At 35.1% G+C, this 18,271-nt stretch overlaps 1 pseudogene; it reads left to right on the forward strand.

Annotated features, from left to right (window-relative positions):
* The first annotated feature begins 2,224 nt into the window (after window positions 1-2,224).
* On the forward strand, window positions 2,225-12,007 carry LOC114900461 (annotated as a pseudogene).
* The last annotated feature ends 6,264 nt before the right edge of the window (window positions 12,008-18,271 follow it).

Consider the following 18,271-nt stretch of genomic DNA (forward strand, 5'->3'; position numbering starts at 1 on the left):
AAAATCTATTTTATCTGATATGAGTATCGCTATTCCATCTTACTTTTGATTTCCATTTGCATGGAATATCTTTTTCCATCCCTTCACTTTCAGTCTGTATGTGTCCCTAGGTCTGAAGTGGGTCTCTTGTAGACAGCATATAGATGGGTCTTGTTTTTGTATCCATTCAGCAAGCTTGTGTCTTTTGGTTGGAGCATTTAATCCATTCACGTTTAAGGTAATTATCGATATGTATATTGCTGTGACCATTTTCTTAATGTTTTGGGTTTGTTTTTATAGGTCCTTTTCTTCTCTTGTGTTTCCCACTTAGGGAAGTTCCTTTAGCATTTGTTGTAGAGCTGGTTTGGTGGTGCTGAATTCTCTTAGCTTTTGCTTTTGATTTCTCCATTGAATCTGAATGAGATCTTTGCTGGGTTGAGTAATCTTGGTTTTAGGTTCTTCCCTTACATAAATTTAAATATATGGTACCACTCCCTTCTGGCTTGCTGAATTTCTGCTGAGATATCAGCTGTTAACCTTATGGGAGTTTGCTTGTATGTTATTTGTAATTTTTCCCTTGCTGTTTTCAATAATTTTTCTTTGTCTTTAATTTTTGCCAATTTGATTACTATGTGTTTCAGCGTGTTTCTCTGCAACACGCAGAGAAAATAGGGAGCAATAATGTATTAATAAAATTTCAGATTTTGTTTTCTCATTTACAGGGTTCTCCTCATATTACTTGAGATTGAAAATATTATCTCAGTGGATTTACTTTCTTAAGGTATCTTTCAATATCCTATCTGAACTCTAGAAGTTTGGGAGAGAAACCATCGTAGACCTTTTAAAAAATTTATTCTGAAATAATTTTAGACTTACAGAATAGTTACACACATAATAAAGGGAATTTCCATATGTATAGTGTTCACCCAGCTTTCCCTAATGTTAATGTCTTAGAAACCATTTAAATCTATCAAAAGGAGAAATTAACTTTGATATAATCATATTAATCTACTGATCCTATTTGAATATTGCCATTTTTCCCATTATTGTGCTTTTTCTGACTCAGAATCCCATCCTGGACCTCACATTCTGTTTAGTTGTCATGATCTCTTCCTTCAGTCTAGGACAGTTCCTCATTTCCTCAGGTTTTTTTTTTTTTGTCTTTCATGACCTTGACACTTTTGAAGACTCTAGGCCAATTATTTGTAGAATACCTCTCAATTCAGGCTTGTGCAGTATTTTCTCATAATTAGGTTATGCATTTTTGGCAAGAACACCACAGAAATAATATATCCTTCTCAGCACATCATTTCAGGAAGGCCATAAAGTCAATATGTCTTATTTCTGATAGTATTAATCTTGATCACATGGTTAAGGTGGTGTCAGTTTTCTCCACTGTAATGTTATAATTCTTCTTTTGTAATTGACAGGTCTCTCTTAAGGAGATACTTTAAGACTATCCAAATGTCCTGTTTCTCATAATACTTCTATCCAGTTATTTTATCATCCATGGATAATTCTTGCCTGCCACTGTTATTGTGGTATTTGTCTAATGGTAAATTTCTATTTTGTTTATTCCTCCTACATTTGTTAATTGGAATTTCCTATTTAAAAAACAGCAATTTTCCTCCTGCATTTATGTAACTATTTATTTTATTCATCCATTCATTTATACTAATATGGATAAATGCATATTTATTTTACTTTATTTCTTGTAATCCAATATTTTCATTGTTTATTTTGTTGCTAACTGTGTGCCAGATTTAGCCATTGGCAGCTCCTTTGAGTTGGCCCCTGTGTTCTTTCAACATGCCCCCCATTTCTTTGTGTGTATGTACTTTTTTATTGCCAATTCAAGATGTTCCAGGGGCATGTTGTACATTTCTGTGCCCTATCTCTGACATCAGACATTTCCCAGGGAGACCTAGTTCCTTTTATTGGAGAATAGTATTGAGAAGCCAAGGTCTGGGCTAAGTAGTCCTTTTAGAGATTTTATTATTGAGACTTCATGTCAGAAACATGTGGTCCTTGATGTAAGTCATCTTCAGAATAATACTTTCAAGAATTAAAACCTTAGAAAGTTTACAAAAACACTAAATGAGTGTGTGAATGTGACTCAGTGTGAGAAATTTACAGTGGCAAATAAAAATCAAAAAGGTAGTAGAAATCCATTACGGGAACTATTTAACTTCATTTGTAAAGGAAGAAAAAGTCAGTGAACTTCTGATGTATCAGAGGATAGGCGATGGGTAAGACCTAAAACAGGGCACATTCTTACATTAAATGTAATTATAGGTTAATGTAAGGGACTCTATTAATAGTCACTAAAAGTTTGGGGTTCTCATCCTTTCAGTGAGAAAAGAGAGAACATGATATTACTGTGAATATGCAAGTACCAAAGGCTTTTAATATTGCGGTCCCTAACACTAAAATGCTAGTTGATGAACATTTTTTACATAAATATAAGAAGAATAAAATAGTGTCAAGACTATTTTCACGACTCTCTGAATTAATGAACTCATTGAGTAACAATATGTATATTAGAAAACTGTGGATAATCATAGATATTAGACATTAATTAGAAATTATGATAAGTCAGGGCAAGTAAAAATTTTAGATAATTACCATTTTTAGAGCTTTGCAAGTATTTTCCCTCTCTCTGGCAATATATATATATATATATGTATATATATATATATATGTATGTATGTATGTATATATGTATGTATATATATAATATATATAACTTATAAGAAAGTGAGACATTTTACTCATTTAAAATCTATTTCTGAAAAATACAGACTATCTAAACTCAAAGAAAACAAAAATTATTGTGGGACTTAGAATTTTAGTGGAAATATTTCCTGAATTATTTGTACTTAAGTTCAAATCCTACTCATATTCTCCTTTATAACACAATTCTCAGGCTTGAGGTAACTCATCTTTTCTAGGAGTGTATTTATTATCAGTGTTGTTAGGAATATCATGATATTTTATTATCAGAAAACCTGCTGTAATCACTGCTAGTTTTGTGTACCAACTGAGAATGCTCCAAAATGACACCATTGTATCCATTGGTTGAGTGTTCTCTAATGGGCATGTGACATCTAAGATGCCAGGGCTTGTATTCAGCACAACTTGCAACTTTATTTGGCACCTTAGATTCACCTGAATTCAACCAAATGACAAAATTATGAAAATATATTGCAGTTCATTGTTAATTAGCACACAATCTCTGAGGGAGATTTCAAATTCCGAGCTAGGATACATATACAATTCTACCAAACTGACAATGAGACTTGTCAATCTCCAGCTATCAATCAGGATAATGTGTTCTCTTTATATACTGTCCCATGACTAATGTTAAGATGTAAAATTCAAATAAAGATTTTAAAGGAAAGTACACAAAATGTTAAAAAAAATGTGGTAGAAATGAATTATTTGGGAGGATATTCTGCTTAAAAATAACTAACACATGAATCATGTTTTTTAGAGAATTTCTTGTCAAACTCATCAACTTCATTCTAAGAGTCTCTTCATATTGTTAAATCTGAGGAATTCTAACTTCAAGAATTTGATAGTTTGTGTAATTGTAGGTATTGTATAACTTGAATCATTGTGATTTCCATTTCACATACCAAAATATAGTGTTTTTAATTTCATGGTATACTTTAATCAACTTTGACCTTTGACAGATAGGAAAATTATTTGTCCAGCTAGTCATTTACATCTATTCCTCCCTTCCCTGTTTATCACTGGAGAGTGGTTTTGTGGGTCAGGTGTGGTGCAGAAAATCAGGCCTCTTCTTCTGACTCAGGATTGAATCATAAACGGGCATATAATCTTAGAAACCCTTTAGTCCAGTGTTTTAGTCTATGTGCCTTTGGAAGTAGTAAAGTGAACTGTTTGCAATGTACTTTTTGAAAAACAATTAAAATTATGCATTTTAATTATAGTCATAAGATTATGCTTAACAGTTATAATTATGAGAAATTGTAATGCTGTATGAGACAGCTGATTGTTAATTATTTTTCTTCTTTTGGTCAGAATTTAAATCAACTCAGAGATAACATTGGAAACTCTCTTTGTAGTTTTCTATGACTTTAATTAAAACAAAACATAATCAGGGAAATGGAAAATGACCACTTAATAAATGAAATTTTTTCATAGACAACAATTTTAAAACATGAATGCTTTGGGGGAAATAATAATAATTTTAAAAGGCCCTGGTAGTATTCACATGTGCCCTAAAATAAACAAACATTTAAAACCAACCGTGATGTGGTGGGAAACAAAAGTTGAATACAGACACTAACAAGTGAACTTAACTGCATTACAAATGAATAACACACCCACATTGAATGGAGTGGAGAAGTCAAGAACTAATATAAGTAACTGTGGAAAATACTGTAAGGTAAAGATAAACTCTGGTCAGTAAAAATGTTTTTCGTAGGGGTATGATTTAGCAATTCTGAAACTGTTTTATGTGTATGCTAAAACTTATAAGTAAGAAAATGTAGTGTAGATGTAATGAAAGCCAGATTTCTCATTTCTCACTTTTGGAGAAAGAATTTCTAAATATGGAAAGAAGGGAGGTTAGAATGAACCACGTGGTGTTGCATTCGAATTGGAGGTGTCAGTATAAACTCATGGTTTTTGATAGATTAATAGGCAGAACAATAGACATGGTGTGTGTTTGTGTGCATCCACCCATGCAGGAGTTAGTACACAAACACATATTTCCTAGTTCTGTCTATTAATATGGCCTAGAAGCCATGACATCCCAGTAGCAATTAGCATGCCAAGGATCCAGATCTTGGTTTATAAACCCCATTCTCCAGTAAAAGGAACTAGGGCTCCTTGAATAACTGTTTGATTCCAGAACTGGGCAGGAAAATACAAGAGGAGTCTGAAACTTCTTCTCATCCCAGAAAGTAAGAAAGTGTTACAAAGGAAAAAAAAAAGAAAAGAAAAGAAACAACACAAGAGCCATCCTGAAGGAGCCCTAATGGACAAAACTGGAATAAGTTTCCCAACAGAATAAAAAGTGATAGTATTGGAATATAACTCAGAATAAAATACATATTCATGGATCCTTACTAATGTAAGTAAATAGTCAGATTAACTAAAAAATGGGGGAAACATGACAAACCTTCCTTACAGTAGAATTCTAATGAAAACATATAGAAGGAAGAAGGGAAATAAAGGATCATCATGAGGCAATAACTACAGTCATAATTGTTACAGACAAAAATCCACCAATGAATACTAAAATTAGGGAAATCTTGGGAAAAGGTTTGAGGAGGAAAAGATTTACATAGTCTCAGGTATGTCCCCCAAGATACTTACCAACTACAAAGGGAAGGACGGTAACTTTATATTGGAGAAACCTAGCGGATACCATCTTAACCTAGCGATCCAGGTAAACATCACTAGGAATAAGACATATTGACATCACGAAGCCCTTGATGTGAAGCACTGAGAAGGGTACAACATTGTTTGTAGTATTTTTGACAATGATGTATAACCTCAATCTGTGAAAACACCAGATGATCCCCAATTTATGGGCATTCTACAAAATTGTTGATGAATACTCTTCAAAAGTGTCATAAGCATGAAAGGCAAGGAAAGCTGAAGAACTGCTACAGATTGTATAACAAGTATAAATAACAACTAAATATAATACAAGATCCTGTATAGAATGCTGGAAAAGAAATATTACATTAGTGGAAAGTTGGTGTAGTTTACTTAATAACATTGTGTCAATGTTAATTTCTTGTTCTCTACCATTTTACTGTGGTTGTGTAACATAACATTAGAAGAAGCAGCATGCGAGGTAGAAGAAAACCCTTTGTATTACTCTTGAACACTTATGTAAGTCTAAAATTAGTTTTTAAAGTAGTTAAGTAAAATTTTAAAAGGAGCTTTGTAGTAAAGAACTTGGGGACCAATGTCTTCAGCCTCCTCATTTTGCACATTAGAGGCCCCAAAATATTAAAGGATTTATCCACAACACAAAGTTTGGGGGAAGTTAAGATGAGATCTAAGGGTGTTGCCAAGTTTTCTGGGAACTTCTTTCCTCTTGTCCAACACATGAAAATGGAGCTTTATTCCTCAGAAATTGGTAACTGCTGGTCAGCTTGTCTAAATTAGAGCTTCCCGGTTTCAACTCCCTCAGTGTTTATGCAATGTGAAGATGAATGCCAAAATTGTTTTCACTATCTCTTGTCATACTGACAGTTTACAGTATGCTGAATAAATGTGGCAGTGACAAAAATGCTTTATCTCAAGTAGTCTTGTTTGTCTATGTTGAAGAGTTAGTAAAGCTACCAGACTTTATCAATTTAAGAAAAAGAACTCTAAATTTATAAATTTAAAAAGATATATTTAATAATATTTATATACATTAAAAGAGTGTTCAGGGCTTCCCTGGTGGTGCAGTGGTTGAGAGTCCGCCTGCCGATGCAGGGGACACAGGTTCGTGCCCCGGTCTAGGAAGTTTCCACATGCCACGGAGAGGCTAGGCCCGTGAGCCATGGCCGCTGAGCCTGCGCGCCCGGAGCCTGTGCTCCGCAACGGGAGAGGCCACAACAGTGAGAGGCCCACGTACAGCAAAAGAAAAAAAAAAAAAAAGAGTGTTCAGGGACTTCCCTGGTGGTCCTGTGGTTAAAACTCTGAGCTCCCAATGCAGGGGGCGCGGGTTCGATCCCTGGTGGGGGAACTAAGATCCCACATGCTGTGCAACGTGGCTAAAAAATTAAAAAAAACAATTTTTTTAAAGAGTATTCAACTTTTGAAATGTGAATATCAAGCCCCTTTAATTAACTCAGAAAAATATGTTAGATTTATAAAGTAGTAAGTTGCACATGCTAGGAATACATCTATTTAAAAAATAAAGACAGGTTTATATTTGTATTTTTCTATGGTCCCAAGACATCAGCTAAGACTTAAAGAACTCTCATTTATCTTTAGAAAAGAGGAAAGAACTATTTACCTTATAAAGCTATCTTCATTCCTCATTCATTAATCGTCCAGTTTAGCACTCACTCAGTGAATGAACATTATCTTCAGGCCTGATACTGATTTTCTGAAATTTCTTTACTGAAAGGTATTATTCTGCATATGTGCTTTCAAAGTAGCAATTAACAAAAACAATAAAATAAAATATCAAAATTGTTAAAGGTGGAAGCAAGAACAAGTGATTAGCTCCCACGTGTATTCTTATTATTTATAGATACAGGTTGTTGGGCATCTGTCTCCAAGCTGAAAATCTCAGAAGGTTAGTTAGCATCAGAACTACTCTTGAGAGTTACATTTATGGTATGAATTGAGTTAGGCTGGTCAGAGCTGTCTGTTCCCATATAGTTCCCACTGCTGAGTTGTCCATTACCTGAGACTCCAGCATGAGAGTTTTGGAGACAGTACATATCCATGTTGAGAAAAGGAAAAGCTTATCTGGCAGCCTTGGGTTTTGGGTTATAGAGTTTTCACCAATAATTATTTTTGTTGCTTTTTAAAAGAAACCTTTATTTTATATTGGAGTATAGTTGATTATTTTGGTTGCTTTAGACTTGGAACTTTATATCTCTTATTCTCCATTCCCCTTCTGAAAAAGTTTCTTTGAGTTTTATCACTCTACCCCAGCACTCTAGAAGACGCTGCTAAAATTCACAGAGTCATTCTTCCTGGAGCTTGCATGACTCTGTCATTATGTTACCTTTCCATCTTCCCAGCCATGGATAAAATTCATATGCCAAATTTGAAACTAATTTTAAATATTTGTATGGACTCTTAAGTGCAGTGAAAAAGGAATGAGGTTTTGTGGCAAAACTCTGTTACCAAAAAACATACCTTTTTCAGAGATAATATATCCTCCACTTTACATGTTTTACAGTTTATAAAACATTTGATACATACCACTGAAGCTTCTAAATAGCCCCAGTAGATATTAAAATGATTTTATGGAAGTTGAAGCTGAAGACTAGTGAATGGATGCCTAGGATCTTCCATTAGTAAGAATTGGAGCTCATCCAGCTACTATGCTTTCCATTATATCACACTGTCTATGGACACACCAGTTAGCGTAAGTTATTTGAAAGACAGAAAGCTCTGAAATCACATATTAGCTCTTAGGTTTTTTGTTTTTTTAATATCTGTGCTTAATAATAAATAAATGGAATAAAAGAGAAAGACAAATATGACTTGACATTTTATTTTGTTTTAGCCCGGTGCTAAAATGGTGCTTCCTTTGGGTATTTCTATCATCTCCTTGCAGTATTCATACGGAATTAACAGCAGTAGGTTCGAAATTCTTTTATAGGAATACCTCTCTTGACTTTGAGGTATAGAAAGAGAGTGGCTATGACTGAACATACTTGAAAATGAACAGCGCATTTTATGAGACTTGAAATATATCAAATCTAAGGTGCCTTACTTCTGAGACTGTTCATGAAAGGACCTGAGAAGGCTGAATGAGTCTTGTATATGACCAAAATTGAATCTGAAGAAAAGCTGTCTAAACTTGTCATTGACTACCACATTTCTAAAGTTAGAAAAAGTGAAAAAAATGTGATTGTACAGAGTCTCATCCTGAAATCCTAGAAAATGACAGTTCTTAGGAGGTTTAGGGAGGTGGCAAGGGAGAAAGATGGGTAGAGGGAACAAAGAAAATCAAAGTAAAACTTCTTAAAGATTAGAAATGTTATTTTAGGTAAGAGAATAAATTGAATCTTTACTCAGGAACTCAGCATTAATAAAGCTGATTAGTCAAATTAAAAGCCTTTGGTTTTGGAATCACAATCACATAGATATGGAATAAATCCTAACTCACAGTTCTGAGCAGCTCCTTAATCACTTTAAATTTCGGTTTCTTTACACAGTGGGAATATGAGTTTATTAGAAATGATGTTTTGAAAATTAAGGGAAAGGTATGTAAAGGAAGTAATACATTGCTCTGGCAAATCTTTTATTTTTAAGTAAACAAATTTTACCAAAGTTCTTACTAATAAAACTAGGTCATCTGTATGGAATATATATATATATATATATATATATATATATGATGAAGAAGGGAGTAGGGGGAATTTCTTTTCACCATGTATGATTTAGTTAAGTTTAAAATTTGTACCCTGAATATATATTGCTTCGTGAAAACAGTTATTATTTTTTAATGAAGCAAGATTATTATAGACATAAATCTTATATCTAGATCTCGAGAATCTATAAAATAATCGTTAGAAAGAAATATTTCTATGATTTCCCTTATAGAAGTAGTGTAAAGGAATAAATGGCCCCCTATCTGCACTGTTTCACTTATGTCCCAGCTGAAAGCCTCCCATCAATTTAGTACAAATCAGTATCAGAAAGCATTTTGTAAAATCCTTATTTTTTCATTTAAAATTATCCTTAATCATTCTGAAAAGCAAATACTTTTATTATTCCATTTTCCAGATAGGTATACTGGACTACAAAGATACTAATTAATTTGTTCAAAATCACACAGTAAATAAAAGGGGTGTGATTCAAATTTTTAAAACTTTTAAAATTTTATTATTTTTTAAAAATAGACTGTTTTTTAGAACAGCTTTATGTTCACTACAAAATCGAGCAGAAAGTATGGAGATTCCCCATATGCCTTGTCCCCAGGCATGCATAACTTCCCCCATTATCAACACCCCTCACCAGAATGGTACATTTGTTATAATTGATGTACCCACATTGATATATCATAGTTACCCAAAGTCCATAGTTTACATTAAGATTCACTCTTGGGGGCTTCCCTGGTGGCACAGTGGTTGAGAATCCGCCTGACGATGCAGGGGACACGGGTTCGTGCCCCGGTCCGGGAAGATCCCACATGCCGTGGAGCGGCTGGGCCCGTGAGCTATGGCTGCTAAGCCTGCACGTCTGGAGCCTGTGCTCTGCAACGGGAGAGGCCACAACAGTGAGAGGCCCGCGTACCGCCAAAAAAAAAAAAAAAAAAAGATTCGTTCTTGGTGTTGTGCATTCTATCGACTTTGGCAAATGTATAATGAAATGTATACATCATTATGGCATCATACAGAGTATTTGCACCGCCCTAAAAATCCTCAGTGCTTCACCTATTCATGTCCCCTTTCCCTCTAAGCAACTACTGAACATATGCATAGTTTGTCTCTTTTCTGAATATCATATAGTTAGAATCATACAGTACATAACTTTTTCTTTTTATTAATTAAATGTATTTATTTATTTAGGCTGCGTTGGGTCTTCGTTGCTGCGCGCTGGCTTTTTCTCTAGTTGCAGCGAGCAGGGACTACTCTTTGTTGCAGTGCGCAGGCTTCTCATTGCGGTGGCTTCTCTTGTTGCAGAGCAAGGGCTCTAGGCGCATGGGCTTCAGTAGTTGTGGCTCGTGGGCTCTAGAGCGCAGGCTCAGTACCTGTGGAGCAAGGGCTTAGTTGCCCCGCAGCATGTGGGATCTTCCTGGAGCAGGGATTGAACCCGTGTCCCCTGCATTGACAGGAGGGTTCTTAACCGCTGTGCCACCAGAGAAGTCCACTGCGAAACTTTTTCTGATTGGTTTCTTTCACTTAGTGATATGCATTTAAGTTTACTCCATGTCTTTTAATGGCTTGATAGCTATTTCTTTTTAGTGCTAAATACTATTTTGTTGCCTGGATGCACCACAGTTTCTTTATCCATTCTCCTGCTGATGGGCATCTTGGTCACTTCCAGGTTTTGGCGTTTGTGAATAAAGCTGCAGTAAACATCCATGTGCAGGTTTTTGTGTGGATATGCATTTCCAACTCTTTTGGGTAAATACCAAGGAGTGCATTTGCTGCGTTGTATGGTAAGAGTATGTTTAGTTTTTAAGAAGCCACCAAACTGTCTTCCAAAGTGACTGTACCATTTTGCACTTCTACCGGAAATAAATAAGAATTCCCGATGTTCCATACTTCATCAGCATCTGACGTTGTCAGTTCTGGATTTTAGCCATTCTGATAGGTGTGTAGTGGTATCTCGTTGTTTTAATTTGCATTTCCCTAATGATATATGATGTGAAGCATCTTTTCGTATGTTTATTTGCTATCTGTAACTTTTAAATCTTTTTGACCACAAATCTGTGCATATTAAAAAAAAAAAAAGCATGTGCCAGCAAATGTGAGGAATCAACTCCCAAAATTAGAAGTGACGGGCTGGCTGACATCAGGGGGCTGAGTGGCTGTGTGCACAGCAGGCTGAAAGTGAATGCCAGAGGACTTGGATCTCAGCTAATGGATAGTATTCCAGTCTCTGAACTTTCAGCAAGTGGACCTTTTGAAAGTCGTGATCTTCTTTCAAAATATTTTTCTTATGTGAAAAATTAACTTTTGCCCAGTCATCCTCTTGAATTATTAGAAATAAAAAAAAACTTTTCAGCTTGTTACGTACTGAACAGTATTACCCAAATTCATATATTGAAGCACTAACTCCCAAGGTGACTGTATTTGGAGATAGGGCCTTTAAGAAGGTAATTAAGATTAAATTAAGTCATAAGGACCCGAATCCAATGATTGATATCCTTAGAAGAAGAGGAAGAGACACCAGAGATTTACACAAAGGCCAAGTGAGGACACAATGAGAAGACAGCTGTCTGTGAGCCAAGGACAGAGACCTTAGGAGAAACCAACCCTGCCAGCATCTTGATTTCAAACTTCAGAATGTGGGAAAATAAATGTCTATTGTTTAGGCCACCTAGTTGGTGGTATTTTGTTATGGCAGCCCCAGCTGACTAGTATACCAAAATAAAATGCTCAATGGAAATAAAATGAATTTATCCACGTTAAGAAACATCCAGGGTCTATTTGCCCTAATAGAATTACAAATGGAATTCAATGCAGTGGAGCATGTTCAGTATCTTCCATTTTTTCCTAGCTCAAATCTTACACTGGATATGTTGAGGGGTAATGATGAAGCTATTGGTTTTCAAGATATTTTTAATGATCCATCACAAAATGATGTAATGAAAGAACCCGACTTGATGGTGGAATATAATTTTGGCTTACTATAATAGAGCTGTGTGGTTAATTAAAGTAGAGGAACTGCATCTTGTTTATAGTTGTCTTTTTACTATAATTTGATGTATACAATATTAAAAGTACTGACACATGAGAAGTTTTGCCAGAAAATGTAAATTCTGCTGCTGTGGAAACACCTCTACCAACAAAATATACACCAAAAACATGAAGCCTCAAATATGACATTTTTATCCGATTTTAAATGATTCAAAACACTTAGCAAATGACACGACAATGAAAGGAACACAGTTATGTTTTCTTGTCTCAAAAACTTTACTTATATATATTTATATCATGTTGGCCTTGCATATGTATTTTAAATTATTTATTGTATAAAACTTTAACCATATATAGAAATCGAAGAGCATAATAAAGTACTTCACTGTGACCCATCATCAACAATTATCAATACCTGGCCCATCTTGTGTTATATACTCCTACATACTTCCCTTTATCTTATCATTTCTGGAGCAGATATAAGATGTATTATCTGCAAATATATCAGTATGTTTCTCTGAAAGTTAATAGTTTTCTTTTTAAAGATACCCATGATATCATTATTATTCCAAAAATTTAACAATAAATGCTTAATATCAGAAAAGATGCAATCATTGTTTAAATTTTTCCAACTTTTTCACAAATGCCACAATTATTTTTATATGTTGTTTTAAAAATCAGGAACCAACTAAATTCTAAACATTTCAATTAGTTGACATATCTCTTAATTCCCTTTTACTATAAAAGATTTTGTAACAGAGCAAGTGGCTTGTTGCCCAGTCCACAATGGAAAGAGCAAATACTGAGGCAGTAGTCTTTTCCAGAAAGAAAAGGCTTTATTGCAGGGCAGCCAAGCAAGGAAACAAGAGGCAAAGCTCAGATCTGTCTCCTGGATAGGCTGTTGACTGGGGTATTTATAGTGGAAGCAGGAAGCAAGAGGGGGAGGGGGCCAGGAAATGATTGGTGTAAAGCAAACTGTAAGTTTCTAGAGTTCTCTGTGCAGGTGTGACTGTTCTTCAAACCTCATCATGGGTTGTATGTGCAGGGTTCATTATGTAACATGTGGTAGATTTTAGTCATTTGAGGTCTAAAGTTTACTATGTCATTCTAGTCCTTCAGTGTGCCTGAACCTGTGTGATGCTTAGTCAGGGTCTGTCAGCAAGTTGTTTCCTTGTCTGTGGTTTCTCTGGTCCTCTGCAAAAAAGCTTGGTATTCTTGATGTATCATTTTGTTTCTACCTTATGGGCCTTGTAACTTAGAGGGCATGGTTTCTGTTTCTCTCCATCTATCTCATTTTTCGGGCTTCCCTGGTGGCGCAGTGGTTGAGAATCCACCTGCCAATGCAGGGCACATGGGTTCGAGCCCTGGTCCGGGAAGATCCCACATGCCGCGGAGCAGCTAAGCCCATGTGCCACAACTACTGAGCCTGTGCTCTAGAGCTCTTGAGCCACAACTACTGAAACCTGCGTGCCTAGAGCCCGTGCTCCACAACAAGGGAAGCCACCGCAATGACAAGCCCGTTGCATCTCAACGGAGAGTAGCCCCTGCTTGCCTCAACTAAAAAGAAAGCCCGTGCGCAGCAACAAAGACCCAACACACAGCCAAAAATAAATAAATGTATACCAAAACTAAAGATAAAAACACTACTTACAACATATCTGTTGAATCAGAAACAAGATTCTTTGTTCAGCAGTTTCCTACAGTTTAGCTTTTGCTGGTTGCACCCCTCGTGTGTCCTTTTAACATGTTCTTTTTTCTTTGTTGGAGGAGTTTTTGAGAGGTCATGACCAGCCGTTGACCTGTGAGTTGGGCCTGGGCAATCAGAAGCTCCTCACCCCCTCCTCTGTCCTTGGAATATATGTTCCACCCACTGATCCCACAGCTGGAGCTGTTTTCAAGGATGCAACCTTGAGAGAGTAATGTGCTGTTGAGACATCTGGACAGTGTACATGACCAGACCCAGTTAAAGCCTCTGTGTCAACTTTTAAGATTCTGGTGGGCAGGTGTGAAGATCTACTTGTCTTGAAGCTGCCCAAAACAAACCTGGTAATTAAGTCCCCTTGCTTATTAAACCTGCCACCTACCAATCTGGAGTGGTCTGCCTCTTTCTTGGATCTCTTCCATGTATAGGGGCCAGTTTCAGATTTCACCTGGTAAATTCCCAAGTTTGCAAACCAACACTCATATATATTTTTCTCTCCATTAGAACTGGAGGCTTGATTAGATTTGTTCATTTCTCTTTTTGTAGCAATGCTATTTCATAGTGTTGTGTTTATCTAAAATGAAGCACATAATACCTGTTTTTCTTGTTTTCTGATGTTAACAGTAGTTGTTGATCAATATCTAGATTAATTAATTCATTAGAGTATATACAATGATAGTACATCTATCATATTATTTTATTATATGAAATTCTCCGATTTTTTTTTTGCTATCTAAGGTAAAAGCTTGTTTTTCCATGCAGACATTATACAGTTCCTGCCATTTTTAAGGAACTTTGGTTCATTTTATAGGAAAATGATATATTAAGACCAAAGTCTGAGCACTGGAAATTATTCTCTGCTACCAGGTTGCCAGTGTTTTAAGAACTTTCCAATGGATGTGGATTGGAAAAGTACTTTTTAAATTTTATGTTTAGTGGTTGCATTTCAACTTAGTTGTGTTTTATTATTACTAAAATATTATATAATTAAAAATCAAGCTTGTAAGACTATATTAAAATGTGTATATATATGCTAATATATATGTATATATTTATTTGTTTCAACCTAATTCCTGGATACCTTAGGTAAACAACTAGAAACAGTCTTTCTCTATTTGTTCTATTTTGTAGTCTCTCTTTTTCTCTCTTTCTCTCCCTCTCCCCTGCTTCCTCTTACAGAATGAGGAAAGTTAGAAAACTTATTATGGCAGTATAATTGAGAAATGATGGACCAGGGTGGTAGCAGGTGTTGAAAAACAGTCACATTTGGAATATATTCGGAAGGTAGAACCAGCAGCATTTGATGACGGATAGATTGTAAGTGTAGAATGAGGGAATGAGAGAAAACAAGAGTAACTGTAGTTTTTGGCATAAGCAACAGGGTGAATGGACATGCCATTTACTGAGATAGGAAAGACTGGAGGAGAAATACATTTGAAGGGGAAAGGGATTGAGAATTTTTTGGACTTGTCAAGTTTGATATGCCCATTAGATATCCAAGACCAAATAGCAAGTACAGTTAGATAGAGCCCCCAACCAGAATGTAAGTTCCAAGAAGATAGCTATTTTTGGCTGTTTTGTTCACTACTATATCTTCAGAGCTTAAAAGAGGCTCATATTAGATGTTCCATAGACATTCACTGAGTGAATAAGCAAACAAACAAGTAAGTATGAAAAAAATATATCTTAGAACTTAGCAAATATGTCTCTTCTTATTCCAAACTGATACCTCTCCAGTCCATGTAATTTTAACCTTCTATTTGATCTTTACACAGTTTCAGTTAAGAGCAATCATGATACAGTAGCCCTATTTGCTTATTTATCTCTTCTATTAATTAGAATAGAAGAGATAAATAAGCAACAGGCAATGGACCTTATCAGTCAAATTAACTATTTAGATTTCAGTCCTTTATTATTTTTATACTTGGTAGTTTGTCACCTAATATTTTTGTCTTTCCAAGGTCAAATTTGAAAGACAAAGAAAAACAAATGAAGGCTTTGTAAGGGATTAATGGGTTCTCACTTTGGTCTTGACTGTAGTTAAACATCAGTCCCTGGGTGTTTCACAGTATGTGACTAGGGCATAAGTAGCACAAAGTAGCTTTTTTACCTACTCAGATTATCTTTGGCCTTGCTCTGTTGGTGTAAGATGGTTTTCTGTGTATTGTGTCCTATTTTAAGGATTTCATGAAGCTTATACTTGGTTTGCAAATAATTTCTGAGGTGACTACAAAGATGACACATTTATTGTGCTTTAACTCTGGTTTTCTTTGGGAATTCCCTGGCAGTCCAGAGGTTAGGACTCGGTGCTTTCACTGCCGGAGTCTGGGTTCTGTCCCTGGTTGGGGAGCTAAGATCCTGCAAGCTGCGCAGCACGGCCAAATTAAAGCAAAACAAAACAAAAAAACTTTGGTTTTCATTTTGGCCTCAGAATTTTTCGGAGAAGTGCCTTATTGTCTCTACTATCTTGCCAAAGCAAATGTTGGAAAAAATGAGATTGGCATTTATTCTAGATGACTCATTACATCATAAAACTGGGTTAGCCCTTGCAGACTTGGCAGTGAAGACCAAGTCATTATTTTTAAATTGTTAGCATATGGGTGGTCAGAGATGGTAACACTCAGGTATGTGTGAACAAGAGTTCTCATTTAGGAGGAGAATGTGAATTATCCTTCTAAATGAGAGAATGTGAATTACATGCTTTTATCTATCATGGTTTCTAGGTGCTTTACTATGCTATGAGTTTGAGATCCTAGGTTTCATTTGCTGTTACTTTGAATTGTTATCAGTAGAAGCTGCTGTGGTACTGACTGATTTATAACTAGTTTTATCAAAATTTGTGCAGAATCCTGCAGAATTTTTTCTAGGTACTTCTGAATGTAAACTCTACAGTCATGAATGAAGTGCTATGATAATATTATGCCACTATGATTGTATTCATTATTTAAGGGTATGCTATAATCAATACATTTTGAGCTGAATTCTGAAAAAAAGTTTTTAAAAATTGTCTATTGTATAAATTCCTTTCTCAAACATGCTAAGTTAATTCAGTAGTAATGAGCTTGCTATAAGGAAGTTTATACGGCTGGTTATTCAAAATTTCAGGAATCTTCTCTATATTTATGCTACTATCCAGTTGTTCAGAGTATATTAAATTAATGTTTTAGGTTATAGGTGCATTTTTCAGCCCTGTGAAAGTCTTGGTAACATAACCATTTTTATGTTTTTCCCATACATATTCCTCAGAGGTATAATGTAAAATTATTTGTTAGCTACAAACCAAGTAGTCTATCCTTCTAGAAGTCTTTTTCAAGCTATTTTTTAGATCTGAGGTCAAACACCTCTCATAAGGCTTGAATCCCTAAGATCATTATACTGTATTTAAAAATTAATAATGTGCTCATTAATTACAGCCTTTTATTTTAAACATTTTTCATGTGACCTTTTTACAGTGAAGAAAAGTACAATTTTAGGTAAATTCATTAGCATATGAGGAGAATGCCCAAGGGTGGGAGGAAAATAAACATGAATATTGAGACCTAGAGAAATTTACCAAATCAAGTGGGAATTCAAAGAAGAGTAATAGTAAAAAACTGAAAAAATCAAGAGGAGACATAAGACAAATCTGATCAGGTTGATCTTTTAAGGTGAAGGCAAGAATACTGTCTGTTGTGGTTCTCAGCAGAACATGGATTCTAGTTTTTATAGTGCAGAAATTGTTTTGTTTTTTTTTTTTCTGCTAATGAAGATCAACCTATGTATATTAGTGGAGACTGGGATAACGCAAACATAAATTTGCTTGTTTATTCTATCTTCTTCCCTGTCATATTGTTACAGAGAACTAAATGGGATACGTATAACATCTCATTTCATTTTATTTGCCCTCAAAGTAATTTCTAATAAAGAGTGAAATGACTAAAAACACCTAAAATTTTTTCTTGAATAATTTAAATAGATTTATAGAGAAATATTTGTACTTGTAGTTTGCAAATGGATATTATTTTCTAAATTGTTACACGCCTGCAATGTGCTGTGTGCTTGTGTATGTTCTTTTTGTTTTTTGGCTTTTTTGCCCCTAAGCCAAAGAAACAAAAACAAAATTATAGTTGTGGATGAAGTTATAACCCTGCTAATATCATATGGTTATGATATAAAGAAGCATGAATTATTGTTTTTCAACTGTTTAGGTTTATTAAGTTTATGAACTATGGAAAAGGAAGTATAGTACCCACAAACCAAGGTGGGGAAGTTAGATAAACTTAATAGTTGACTCTTCAGTGAGGCTTAACTTCATTGTTTGTTAAAATTTAAGTACAAATGCACATTTTACACATAACCATTTATGAGACACTTGATAACTCTCACCACATCTTTAGAAAATAGAATTGACAAGAAAAAAAGGATGAAAAAGAGATGAGTTTAGTAAATTAAGTTACTAGTTTAAAAGTGTTTTTGGATGTGGTTACTGACCATTTCCTATCATGAGCAATGATTAAGCTGCAGATTTTATTAAAAATATCACCTTTGAAATTATTTTATTGCCTTCATATGTTCTTAG

Source organism: Monodon monoceros, unplaced genomic scaffold (assembly GCF_005190385.1).
Source record: "Monodon monoceros isolate NGI ecotype Baffin Bay Population unplaced genomic scaffold, NGI_Narwhal_1 Super_Scaffold_19, whole genome shotgun sequence".
Classification (NCBI taxonomy): Eukaryota; Metazoa; Chordata; class Mammalia; order Artiodactyla; family Monodontidae; genus Monodon; species Monodon monoceros.